Source organism: Pristiophorus japonicus, unplaced genomic scaffold (assembly GCF_044704955.1).
Source record: "Pristiophorus japonicus isolate sPriJap1 unplaced genomic scaffold, sPriJap1.hap1 HAP1_SCAFFOLD_824, whole genome shotgun sequence".
In the NCBI taxonomy this organism is placed as follows: domain Eukaryota; kingdom Metazoa; phylum Chordata; class Chondrichthyes; family Pristiophoridae; genus Pristiophorus; species Pristiophorus japonicus.
The window spans coordinates 92,807-106,360 of NW_027254745.1; positions in this window are offsets into that span (position 1 = coordinate 92,807).

Here is a 13,554-nt window from a genome sequence, read left to right on the forward strand (position 1 = left end):
TGTATCGTCAGTAAATATTACACTGGGTCCCTTTATCTAGGTCATTAATATAGATTGTAAATAGCTGAGGCCCCAGCACTGATCCTTGCTGCACCCCACTAGTTACAGCCTGCCTCACACACTCCAATTGGTTGGAGGACCAACCACCCATTCGGTCCTCCAGCCCCGCCCCACTCTTCCTATTGGTGGGGAGCTGCCGTCAATCACCCGGGCAGTGTGAGCTGAGCATGTGCAGGCCCCGGGCCCAGATATAAACCGGGGAACATTCTCCCCACACCGGGGGAGATACAAACCGGGGAACATTCTCCCCACACCGGGGCGGGGGGGATATAAACCGGGGAACATTCTCCCCACACCGGGGCGGGGGGGATATAAACCGGGGAACATTCTCCCCACACCAGGGGGAGGATATAAACCGGGAAACATTCTCCCCACACCAGGGGGGGGGGGATATCAAGCGGGGAACATTCTCCCCACACCGGGGGGAGGGTGGATATAAACCGGGGAACATTCTCCCCACACCAGGGGGGAGGGGGGATATAAACCGGGGAACATTCTCCCCACACCGGGGGGGGGATATCAAGCGGGGAACATTCTCCCCACACCGGGGAGAGGGGATATAAACCGGGGAACATTCTCCCCACACCGGGGGGAGGGGGGATATAAACCGGGGAACATTCTCCCCACACCGGGGGGGGGATATCAAGCGGGGAACATTCTCCCCACACCGGGGAGAGGGGATATAAACCGGGGAACATTCTCCCCACACCGGGGGGGGGATATCAAGCGGGGAACATTCTCCCCACACCGGGGAGAGGGGATATAAACCGGGGAACATTCTCCCCACACCGGGGGGGTGGGATATAAAGCGGGGAACATTCTCCCCACACCGGGAAAGGGGGGGGATATAAACCGGGGAACATTCTCCCCACACCGGGGGGGGGGCGGATATAAACCGGGGAACATTCTCCCCACACCGGGGCGGGGGGATATAAACCGGGGAACATTCTCTCCACACCGGGGGGGGGGGGGGGGGATATAAACCGGGGAACATTCTCCCCACACCGGGGGAAGGGGATATAAACCGGGGAACATTCTCCCCACACCGGGGGGAGGGTGGATATAAACTGGGAACATTGTCCCCACACCGCTGTGGGGGGGGGGGGGAGATATAAACCGGGAAACATTCTCCCCACTCCGGGGGGGGGGATATAAACCGGGAAACATTCTCCCCACACTGGGGGGCGGGGGATATAAACCGGGGAACATTCTCCCCACACCAGGGGGCGGGGGATATAAACCGGGGAACATTCTCCCCACACCAGGGGGCGGGGTATATAAACCGGGGAACATTCTCCCCACACCGGGGCGGGGGGGATATAAACCGGGGAACATTCTCCCCCTGCCTGCCGGGTCCTGGGTCCGCTCCAGCCCGAAGGAGCGGTCAGTGCATGCGCTGTGTCTGCGTCAAACTCTCGGAGCGTCTGTAAATCAACGAGAAACAGTAATGGACCAGGGAGCGTCTGTAAATGAAGGAGCAATGGTGACTGAGCAGGGAGCGCCTGTAAAGAATTCTAGAATCACAGAATATTGCAGCACAGAAGGGGGCCATTTGGCCCATCGAGTCTGTGCCGATACTTTCGGGGAGCAATCCGGTTATCCCACTTCCCCCGCTCTTTCCCCAAATTCCTGCAATATCATTCTGCTTCAAGTCTTTGTCCAGTTCACTTTTGAAGGCTACTATTGACTCTGTCTCCACCGCTCCGTCAGGCAGTGCATTCCAAACCCTAACCACTCCTTGTGGGAAAATGGTTTTCCTCATGTGACCTCGGTTTTTGCCAATCGCCTCAAATCTGTGCCCTCTGGTTATCAGTGTTAGAAACAGTTTCTCGATTTATTCTATCTCATCTTCATGATTTTTAACACCTCTATCAAATCTCGTCTGAGCCTTCTCCGCCCCAAGGAGAACAATCCCAGCTTGTCCAGTCTCCACATAAATGAAGTTCCTCATCCCTGGCACCATTCCAGTAAATGTCTTCTGTCCCCTCTCCAAAGCCTTTGTGTCCTTCCTGAAGTGTGCCCAGAATTGGACCCAATCCTCCAGCTGGGGTCGAGCTAGTGTTTTATATAGCTTTAGCATAACTTCCCGGCTTTAGTACTCTGTGCCTCGATTTATAAAGCCAGGATCCTTTACGCTTTATCAACAGCTTTGTTAACCTGTCCTGCCACCTTCAAAGATTAAAATCTTTAAATATTTCAAAAAATGGAGCAGAAATGGAGAGTGGTCAGGGAGCGTCTGTAAAGGAAGGAGAAATGGAGAGTGGTCAGGGAGTGTCTGTAAAGGAAGGAGAAATGGAGAGTGGTCAGGGAGCGTCTGTAAAGGAAGGAGAAATGGAGAGTGGTCAGGGAGCGTCTGTAAAGGAAGGAGAAATGGAGAGTGGTCAGGGAGCGTCTGTAAAGGAAGGAGAAATGATGACTGGGCACGAAGCTCAATTTTAAAATTCTCATCCTTGTTTTCAAATCCCTCTGTGCCCTCGCCCCTCCCTACCTCTGTAACCTCCTCCAGCCCTCCAACCCTCCAGGATCTCTGGCCTCACATTCCTGGTTTTAATCACACCACCATTGGTGGCCATGCCTTCAGCTGCCTCGGCCCTTAGCTCCAGAATTCTCTCCCTCCTCCTTTAAGACCCAAACAACAGAAGAAATAGGAGCAGGAGTCGGCCATTTGGCCCCTCGAGTCTGCTCCGCCATTCCATAAGATCATGGCTGATCTGATCATGGATTCAGCTCCACTTCTCTGTCCGCTCCCCATAACCCTTTACTCCCTTATTGTTCAAAAATCTGTCCATCTCCACCTGAAATATATTCAATGACACAGCCTCTACAGCTCTCTGGGGCAGAGAATTGCACAGATTTACAACCCTCTGAGAGAAGAAATTTCTCCTCATCTCTGTTCTAAATGGGCGGTCCCTTATTCGAAGACTATGTCCTCGAGTTTTAGTTTCCCCTATGAGTGCAAATATCCTCTCTGCATCCATCTTATCGAGCCCCCTCATTATCTTATATGTTTCAATAAGATCACCTCTCATTCTTCTGAACTCCAATGAGTATAGGCCCAACCTATTCAACCTATCTTCAGAAGACAACCCCCTCAGATCCGGAATCAACCTAATGAACCTTCTCTGACAGCCTCCAATGCAAGTATATCCCTCCTTAAATAAGGAGACTAAAACTGTACACAGTACTCCAGGTGTGACCTCACCAATACCCTGTACAGTTGTAGCAGGACTTCTCTGCTTTTATACTCAAAACCTCTTTTGTAATAAAGGCCAGCATTCCATTTGCCTTCCTGATTACTTGCTGTACCTACATACTAACTTTTTGTGTTTCATGCACAAGGACCCCCAGGTCTCTCTGTACTGCAGCACTTTGCAATTGTTCTCCATTTGAATTATAATTTGCTTTTCTATTATTTCTGCCAAAGTGGATAATCTCACAATTTCCCACATTATACTCCATCTGCCAAATTGTTGCCCACTCACTGAGCCTTTGCAGATTTTTTGTGTCCTCCTCACAATTTGCTTTCCCACCCATCTTTGTATCATTAGCAAACTTGGCTACATTACAATCTGTCCATTCATCCAAGTCATTAATATAAATTGTAAATAGTTGAGGACCCAGCACCGATCCCTGCGGCACCCCACTAGTCATTGTTTGTCAACTGGAAAATGACCCATTTATCCCGACTCTCTGTTTTCTGTTAGTTCGCCAATCCTCTATCCATGCTAATATATTGACCCCAACCCAGTGAGCTTTTATCTTGTGCAGTCACCTCTTATGTGGCACCTTATCGAATGCCTTCTGGAAATCCAAATACACCACATCCACTGGTTGCCCCTTATCCACCCTGCTCATTACATCCTCAAAGTACTCCAGTGAATTTGTCAAACCTGATTTCCCTTTCATAAAACCATGCTGACTCTGCTTGATTGAATCATGCTTTTCCAAATGTCCCATTACTGCTTCCTTAATAATGGACTCCAACATTTTCCCAACGACAGATGTTAGGGTAACTGGTCTATAGTTTCCTGCTTTTTGTCTGCCTCCTTTTTTGAATAGGGGCGTTACATTTGCGGCTTTCCAATCTGCTGGGACCGCACCAGAATCCAGGGATTTTTGTGAGATTACAACCAATGCATCCAATATCTCTGCAGCCATTTCTCTTAAGACCCTGGGATGCAAGCCATCAGGTCCAGGGGACTTGTCCGCCTTTAGTCCCATTATTTTACCTAGTGCCACTTCATTACTGATAGTGATTGTATTAAATTCCTCCCTACCTATAGCCCCTTGATTATCCACTATTGGGATGTTTTTAGTGTCTTCCACCGTGAAGATTGATACAAAATATTTGTTCAACGTCTCTGCCATTTCCCTGTTCTCCATTATTAATTCCCCAGTCTCATCCTCCAGGGGACCAACATTTACTTGAGCCACTCTTTTCCTTTTTAACCCTCTTTAAAATGTGCCTCTTTGACCCTCGGAGTCAAATTCTATCTGATAATGCTCCTGTGAAGCACCAGGGGCAATTTTACAGAGTTATTTCACGGCTGAGATAGATACATTTTTGGTGTTTGGGGAATCGAGGGATATGGAGATCGGGCGGGAAAGTGGAGTTGAGGTTGATGATCAGCCATGATGTTATTGAATGGTGGAGCAGGCTCGAGGGGCCGTATGGCCTACTCCTGCTCATAACTCTTATGTTCTTAAAGGTGTTATATAAATGAAATTTGTTGTTGTCTATAAAGGAAGGAGAAATGGTGATGGGTCAGGGAGAGCATTTGATCAGAACTGGGAGATATGGCAGATGGACAGCTTCTAGGAAGCGACAGAGTGAGGGAAAGGAGAGAGAGAGAGACCATGTACACAAGAAATGAACTGTAAAGTTGGATGGGGAAGAGGAGGTGGGGAAGTGACAGCAGACAAAAGGAGGCACAATGGGAGAAGGGAGAGGAATAAAAGACACATAGAAAATAAAAAGACTTGCATTTATTTTGCACCTTTCACCACCACCAGATGCCCCAAAGCACTTTACAGTCAATTAAGTTCTTTTTGAAGTGTAGTCACTATCGTAATGTAGGAAACGCAGCAACCAATTTACAATGTGATAATGACCAGATAATCTGCTTTACTGATAAGGGAAAATATTGGCCAGGACATCGGGGATAATTCCCCTGTTCTGCTTGAAATAGTGCAATGGGACCTTTTACGTCCACCTGAGGGAGCAGACGGTGCCTCGGTTTAACATCTTATCCAAAAGACAGCACCTCCGACAGTACAGCAGTCCCTCAGCACTGCACTGGAGCATCAGCTGAGATTTTTGTGTTCATGTCTCTGGAGTGCGACATCAACCCACAACCTTGTGACCCAGAGGCAAGTGTATTACCCACTGAGTCACAGCTGACACAAATACTGACATAGTTAGAGCAGGTTAGCTCAGATGGAGATGTTGGATGATGCATTTATCAATGCTTAGATATTTTTCTATTCCTCAAAATCAGTAACATTTTGGAAGGTTCAGGTCAAGGTTCACAGATTAACAATAAGAAATAGGAGCAGGAGGAGGCCATTTGATCCCTCGAGCCTGCTCTGCCATTCAATAAAATCATGGCTAATCTGATCTTGACCTCAACTCCACTTTCCTGCCTGCTCCACATAACTCTTGACTCCCCTGTAATTCAAAAATCTGTCTATCTCCCCTTTAAATATATTGACTGACTCAGCCTCCACAGCTCTCTGGGGTACAGAATTCCAAAGATTCACGACCCTCAGAGAAGAAATTCCTCCGCATCTCCGTTTTAAATGGGCGATCCCTTATTCTGAAACTATGCACCCGAGTTCTAGATTCCTCCACGAGGGGAAACATCCTCTCTGCATCTACCCTGTCAAGCCCCCTCAGAATCTTACACGTTTCAATAAGATCACCTCTCATTCTTCGAAACTCCAATGAGTACAGGCCCAACCTGCTCAAGCTTACTTCATAAGACAACCCCTTCATCTCAGGAATCAACCTCGTGAACCTTCTCTGAACTGTCTCCAATGCAAGTATATCCCTCCTTAAATAAGGAGACCAAAACTGTATGCAGTACTCCAGGTGTGGTCTCACGAACACCCTGTACAGTTGTAGCAAGACTTCTCTACTTTTATACTCCATTCCCCTTCAATAAAGGCCAACATTGCATTTGCCTTCCTGATTACTTGCTGTACCTGCATGCTAACTTTTTGTGTTTCATGCACAAGGACCTCCAGATCTCTCTGTACCGCAGCATTTTGTAGTCGCCATTTAAATAATAATTTGCTTTTTTATTCTTCCTACCAAAGTGCATAACCTCACATTTTCCCACATTATACTCCATCTGCCAATTTTTTACCCACTCACTGAGCCTGTCCATAACCCTTTGCAGATTCTTTGTGTCCTTCTCACAACTTGCTTTCCCACCTATCTTTGTATCAACAGCATATTTGGCTGCAGTGCACTCCGTCCCTTCATCCAAGTCATTAATATAGATTGTAAATAGTTGAGGCCCCAGCACTGATCCCTGTGGCACCCCACTAGTTACAGTTTGCCAACCTGAAAATGACCCATTTATCCCGACTCTGTGTTTTCTGTTCGTTAGCCAATCCTACATCTATGCTAATATATTACCCCCAACCCTGTGAGCTCTTATATTGTGCAGTAACCTTTTATCTGGAACCTTACCGAATGCCTTCTGGAAATCCAAATACACAACTGCTACTGGTTCCTCTTCATCCACCCTGCTCGTTACATCCTCAAAGAACTCCAGCAAATTTGTCAAACCTGATTTCCCTTTCATAAAACCATGCTGTCTCTGCTTGACTATTATGGTTTTCTAAATGTCCTGCAACTATTTCCTCAATAATGAACTCCAGCATTTTCCCAATGATAGATGTTCAGCTAACTGCTCTATAGTTTCCTGCTTTCTCTCTCTCTCCCTCCCTTGTTGAATAGAGGTGTTGCATTTGAGGTTTTCCAATTCACTGGGACCTTGCCAGAATCCAGGGAATTTTGGTAGATAACAACCAATCCATCCACTTTCTCTGCAGCCACTTCTTTTAAGACCCCAGGATGCAGGTCATCAGGTCCAGGGGACGTCCACCTTTAGTCCCAATAGTTTGTCTCGTACTTTTTCTCTAGTGATAGTGATTGTTTTAAGTTTCTCGCTCCCTGTGACCCCTTGATTATCTATTATTATTGGGATGCTTTTAGTGTCTTCCACCGTGAAGACCACACAAAATATTTGTTTAAAGTCTCTGCCATTTCCCCGTTTAATTCTCTCAGGGACCAATGTTTATTTTTGCTATCTCTTCCTTTTTATATATCTGTAGAAGCTCTGACTGTATTTATGTTCCTTGTCAGTTTACCCTCAATCTATCTTCTCCCTCTTTATTATTTTTATTAAGTCAATACTTAAAGCCACACAGCAGAAGGAAAGAATGTTCCATAGAAACTAGAATTGTCTCTTCTGAATTTCGATCCTGTACTTAGTGATGACTTTTGTAAACTCCTTTTGCAGGGTGTTAGAAGGGGAGGATTTGAAGAAGGGAAACTCAAACTAAACATCACGTCATGATCAGATAGAGTCACTCGATTCAGCAGGACTTGAATATCATCGGCCTTTGAATGTGAAGGAGAAATGTTTGTTTATTCTGTCTGTGGGGAAAGATTACAAACATCAATGTGACTGAAAAAGCACTGAGACACACACACACCCGAGTGAGAGTGTTTCAGTGCACTGATTGTGGAAAGAGCTTTAACCAGTTACACAGCCTGAAAAACCCTCGAACCATTCACAGCGGGGAGAAACTGTAAACGTGTTGTGTGTGGAGGAGGCTTCAACTGATCATCCAACCTGGAGAGACGAAAGCACACCCGCACCATGGAGAAACCGTGGAAATGTGGGGACTGTGGGAAGGGATTCAGCTACCCGTCTGCGCTGCAAATTCATCAACACATTCACAGTGGGGAGAAGCCGTTCACCTGCCCCGTGTGTGGGAAGCCATTCACTCAGTCATCCAGCCTGGTGAAACACCAGCTTGTTCACACTGGGGAGAGGCCGTTCACCTGCTCTGAATGTGGGAAAGGATTCATTCAGTCATCCGACCTGCTGGCACACCAGCGAGTTCACACTGGGGAGAGGCCGTTCACCTGCTCTGAGTGCGGGAAGGGATTCACTGTGTCATCCAGCCTGCTGAGTCACCAGCGAGTTCACACTGGAGAGAGGCCGTTCATCTGCTCCGTGTGTGGGAAGGGATTCACTGTTTCATCCAACCTGCTGGCACACCAGCGAGTTCACACCGGGGAGAGGCCGTTCATCTGCTCGGAGTGTGGGAAAGGATTCACTCTGTCATCCAATCTGCTCAAACACCAGCGAGTTCACACTGGGGAGAGGCCGTTCACCTGCTCCGTGTGTGGGAAGCGATTCACTCGGTCATCCCACCTGCTGGCACACCAGCGAGTTCACACTGGGGAGAGGCCGTTCATCTGCTCCGTGTGTGGGAAGGGATTCACTGTGTCATCCAATCTGCTGGCACACCAGCGAGTTCACACTGGGGAGAGGCCGTTCATCTGCTCCGTGTGTGGGAAGGGATTCACTGTGTCATCCCGCCTGCTGACACACCAGCGAGTTCACAAGTGACTGCAGTGGTTGGATTCTGCTATCATTGCTGCTGTTAATCACATCCCGACTGAATCGTGTCCATTCCGACAGTTGAAGTTTGTTTCTGATGATAATAACCCCTATAACTGGGCTGGAATATAATATTTGATGTTTCAATAACAGAGTGTGTCGACATTTAATATTCCAAGATAAGAGGAGACTAATTGATGTCCTGTTACTGACTGCACCATTTTGGGGCCTTTTCTCCTTTCTAACTCTGGATTATTTCAGTTCTCATACCTTTGGTTACTCTCGTGGACAAATGCCAGTTCCCCATACCTTCCAGAGTACCTCTCCTCCCCTTGGTATTGTGGGACGGTGTCGGTAACTTGCCCCGGATCACTAAACACAAAACCCAGTCTGTGAATCACTTTCAGATACTGGACTTAGCGTGTGCCCCACAGCATCTCTCTCACCTTCGATGTGTGAATGGAGCATCACGCCTGCAAACCTGGGTTCAATTTAAATTTGAATTTATTCAGGAAATGTATTTAAGAAAATACAGATCACATCAAATAATTGGCAACGGTTTAGAGTCAACAAGATGAACAAGTAAATACATTCCGGCCCAAGATTCCAGCTCTACATTCACAGGAGAAAGTCTGTTATCAAACTCCTCGATTAGACAGAATAGAGAACAATGCTAACTCGAAGAATATCTAGCATCTGTTGTAAATATCTTTCAAATCCCGACTGATACAATCTGGCGTTTTCCTTTCAGTTGAAGTGAATGGAAGATGAGAGGGGTGTTGGCATAGGGAACTCGGTTAATTCAGCTTCTGAAAGGTGTTCATGTTTAGTTCATTGCATATCGGGGAAAATGTGGTTGTTATCATTAGAGAGAGATTTCACTGAGCAGCAGTTGGTGTTTGCAAACAACTGGCCGTGGATATTTTCATCATAGAATGTTTAGATTAGAAATATTATGTTCGAAAAAGAAGAGTTCAGAGACTAGTGGTTTGTGCTTGCCACAGGAAGACCAGTGTTTTACGTGCTTCTAACATTGTTGATGCATGGTGAAGAAAATGCAGACTTGTGTCTCTGGACTATGCCGTAGCCAAAGACTACCATATTAGACAATGCCAGTTCCAGTTGGATAAGAGGTTGATGGAATAGCAAAAGATCCAGCAGTTAAAACAAAATTATCTCCAGTTATCTGCAGCATGCTGACACAGTTGGACTTAAGAATTTAAAGTATTGAGTTAAATTATTGCGATCGATTGTTATAGAATTGAATTGTTGTGGAATGGAAAAGTAGCGAAGTTATGCTAAACTTGTATCGAACCTTGGTTAGACTTTGTGTGTGCAATTCTGGTCACCATATTATAAAAAGGGTATGGTGGCACTGGAGAGGGTGCAGAGAAGATTTACAAGGATGATGCCAGAAAGGCGAGCGTGTACCTATCGGGAAAGGATGGACAGGCCGGGTCTCTTTTCTCTTGAAAAAAGAAGGCTGAGGGGTGACCAAATGTTTTTAAAATGATGAAAGGTTTTGATAGAGTAGACACAGTGTTTCCACTTGTGGGGACCAGCATAATTAGAGGCCATCAACATAAGATAGTCACCAAGAAATCAAATGGGGCATTCAGAAGAAACCTCTACCCAGAGAGTGGTGAGAATGTGGAACTCACTGCCACAGGGAGTGGTTGAAGCGAATAGTATCGATGCATTTAAGGGGAGGCTAGACAAGTATATGAGGGAGAAGGGAATCGAGGGTTATGTGGATATAGTTAGATGAGGAAAGAAGGGAGGAGGCTCGAGTGGAGCATAAACGCCGGCATGGACTGGTTGGGCCGAATGGCCTGTTTCTGTGTCCTATATCCGATGTAATCCTGTTGTCCAAGTCACACTGCTCGAAGGGGAAGATAAATGACTTGCATCCAAACGCGATTGTTACTTTTGTCTTCTTTGTAAAATGACAAAGTCTGGGCATAATTTGTTTGTGAAATTAAAACTGATTTTTTATATATATATATATATATATTGCTAAGCATCACTGGTCAAACCCATGGGAAGGAAAATTTTGCTGAAAATTGAGATAATTAAGTTTTATTTTTGAAAAAGTCCTGTCTCTGTGGTTCTGTCCAAACTATGTATTCAGAAATAAGTTTTTGGGGGCGACTGTTATGCTAAAGGTAACTAACATCCTTCCTTTTGGAGACTGAATTGCTCTCTGGCATATTTTGGAGAATAAAAGGTCCAAGAAGAGGTTCGGTTAAATAAAATTAAACAAAGAAACTGGGTCAAAACTTGGACCAAGTGGGAATGTTTGATCGATGTTTAAAGACAGTATGATAATATTGTATTCGACAGAAAAGTTCCTCCGTGCTGATGAATGAAATGGTGAACACTGTATAAAATGTAATGAGAGGAAATGAGTGAGGATATAAGAAGAAAACAGGAAAGTTACACCTCCAAATAGAAATCTTTCTTAACTCATTGTTCCTGGGTGAATTGTCATAAATCACCTGGGTACAATCTGGTGTTAATGTAAATTCTTGTCAAAGTCAGGGATGTGTAGGAAATTGCTAAGATTTCTCTGAGATGTTTGTGTCATTGCCTACACTGAACAATAAGAAAACTGAATTTGATCATCTGGTCACTACCCGAGACATCGGGACCGTGCAGAGGGAGATGAGCAAAGATCTTCAGACACCCCACGATCTTTTGATAAGATCACCTCAAATGGCTTGGATCAGATGTCACATGTGGCATGATACTGGGATACCGCTGCGTGTGTGTGTGAACGAGTCTCAGGCATGCTCAGTTATCGACAACAGCACAACATGAAATGGCTAATGTGGCACAGGAGAGTGAGAGAACTTTTTAAACCATCAAGGTCGTGACACATTCTCCATAGAGAAAGCGACTTTGAAATAATCCGGATAGAGTTAAACACACTGCTACCTGTCAGAGGCATTAGAATTAACAGGAGCGAGAATGCTGACCAAATTAGGATTTCCTTACAGCTGGAATGGTCATCAGTTTCAAGGCCTCCACTAAGTACTGAACAAAGAAAGCTTGTAGAGAGGCTAAAAACAAAAAAAGTCAGCCTGTCTCTGTCTGGACAAGGTGGCCATGGCTGTGTACAGATCAGCTACAAGCTGAAGGTGGAAGATAAGGAGGCCAGACCTTACAAGCTCCATAAAAAAAACATGGATCCAAGTGAGAGGCGATCTCCAGTAGGAAACAGAGGACCTCAAAAGAGTTAGTTTTGGAATCCGTGATAAACCGAGGTATAGACCCTCAAAAGCATAATTTTAGTGGTAATAGAGAAAGAACCCTAAAGCGTGCTCCTTGGGAAGATTAGGAGACCAGGAAGACTCCCCTGAACCAGGTGGGTTGGAACACATCCTGACCCCAAAACACTAAATTAATAGTGTTCACTTAAAGAGTTAGTATCACTCCAGGACAATAAGTAATTCAAGACCATTATAACATACTTCAATACAAACTTAAAAGGTAATGACGGCAGGTTATTTTAAAGTAAGAAATATTGTATGTTGATCAGTAATCTTAACTATTGGTTTGCCAAGTACAAACGCTGATCGTGATCATCATATGTGGGACTTAAATAAAATGACATCCCACCTCACAAAAAGAACTCGACCTGTCCCATCCAGTAAAAGAACCCACATTTAATGGACTAGAAGTAACTGAATCAGGAAATGTATTATATAACAATGTGTGTTTTTAAATTGTTCATTGAAATCAAAAGTTTTAAACATGAGCTTGAATCTATCAACTAGATTATGTGAAGGGAGATATTCACAATTAATAGACAAAATGGGAAGAGAATTAGTAAATAATGTGTTAGTAAAGAAGAGAAAACAGGAACCAAGGGATGAGGAAGATGGAGAACACAAGGAGAATCAGTTTAAATCACAAGGAAAGTGAGAGCTGACAGGATAGCTCAGAATAGGAGCCACAGCAAGGTTAGCAGGAGTAAACAGAATAGATATAGAAAGTGAATGGGAACACGATGTGGCTTACTGGAGGTATCATGTGTAGCCTCTGTGACATTTATGATGAATGTGATACAGAAGGGACTGGACAAGAGAGAGAGTAATCAAATCCCTTTGTTTATTCATGAAGAACAACTGAGAAAATGGTTTAGGGCAACCAAGTCATAGGCTTTGATGTGATGCCGACAATAGGAATGGGGATTTTGGCTCGTAGGGAAGAAGAAAGAAGTGAAGATATTAGACCATTGGGATTGGTCTTGCCTTTGCTGAGGAAAAATGGAAATGAAACAAAATCTTGGCCAGTGTATAGGGTAGAACTGTTTGCAAGGGTGGAAGACTGAGCTCGGTCCGATCCATAAGCAGTATGAGGAATATCCAAGATATCTGATTAAGAAGGGAGGAACTTGGATAGCACCAGATATGCAGTGTTGTACTCTGAAAGGGACAACATGGGTTTATAGATGCTCCAGCTTGTGGGTTCACCCTCGACAAAGAATCTCCAGAATGCCAGATTGAAATAAGTAAATGGGGTGAAGGCCAAACTAATACCGTGTATAAAGGAAAAGGACAGTATTGTGTGACTACTACTGTCACGTATATGACTGTGGGTTTAACCCGATGCCCCATACTAGAACATCACTTTAGCTTGATTCCACCGAGGAACACATGTATCGCTGCTAAACATTGGTTCTGGCACATCAGCATGACGCAACTTATCTGCAGACAAGACTGCCTCTGGAGGATGAAGCCATTCAAGTCATTCCACAAAAAGGACACGATATTCTCCTTGTTTCTGGCTTTAAAGCTCATAATTCAGCGAATTAGGACATCCCAGAAACACACAGTGCAAATGA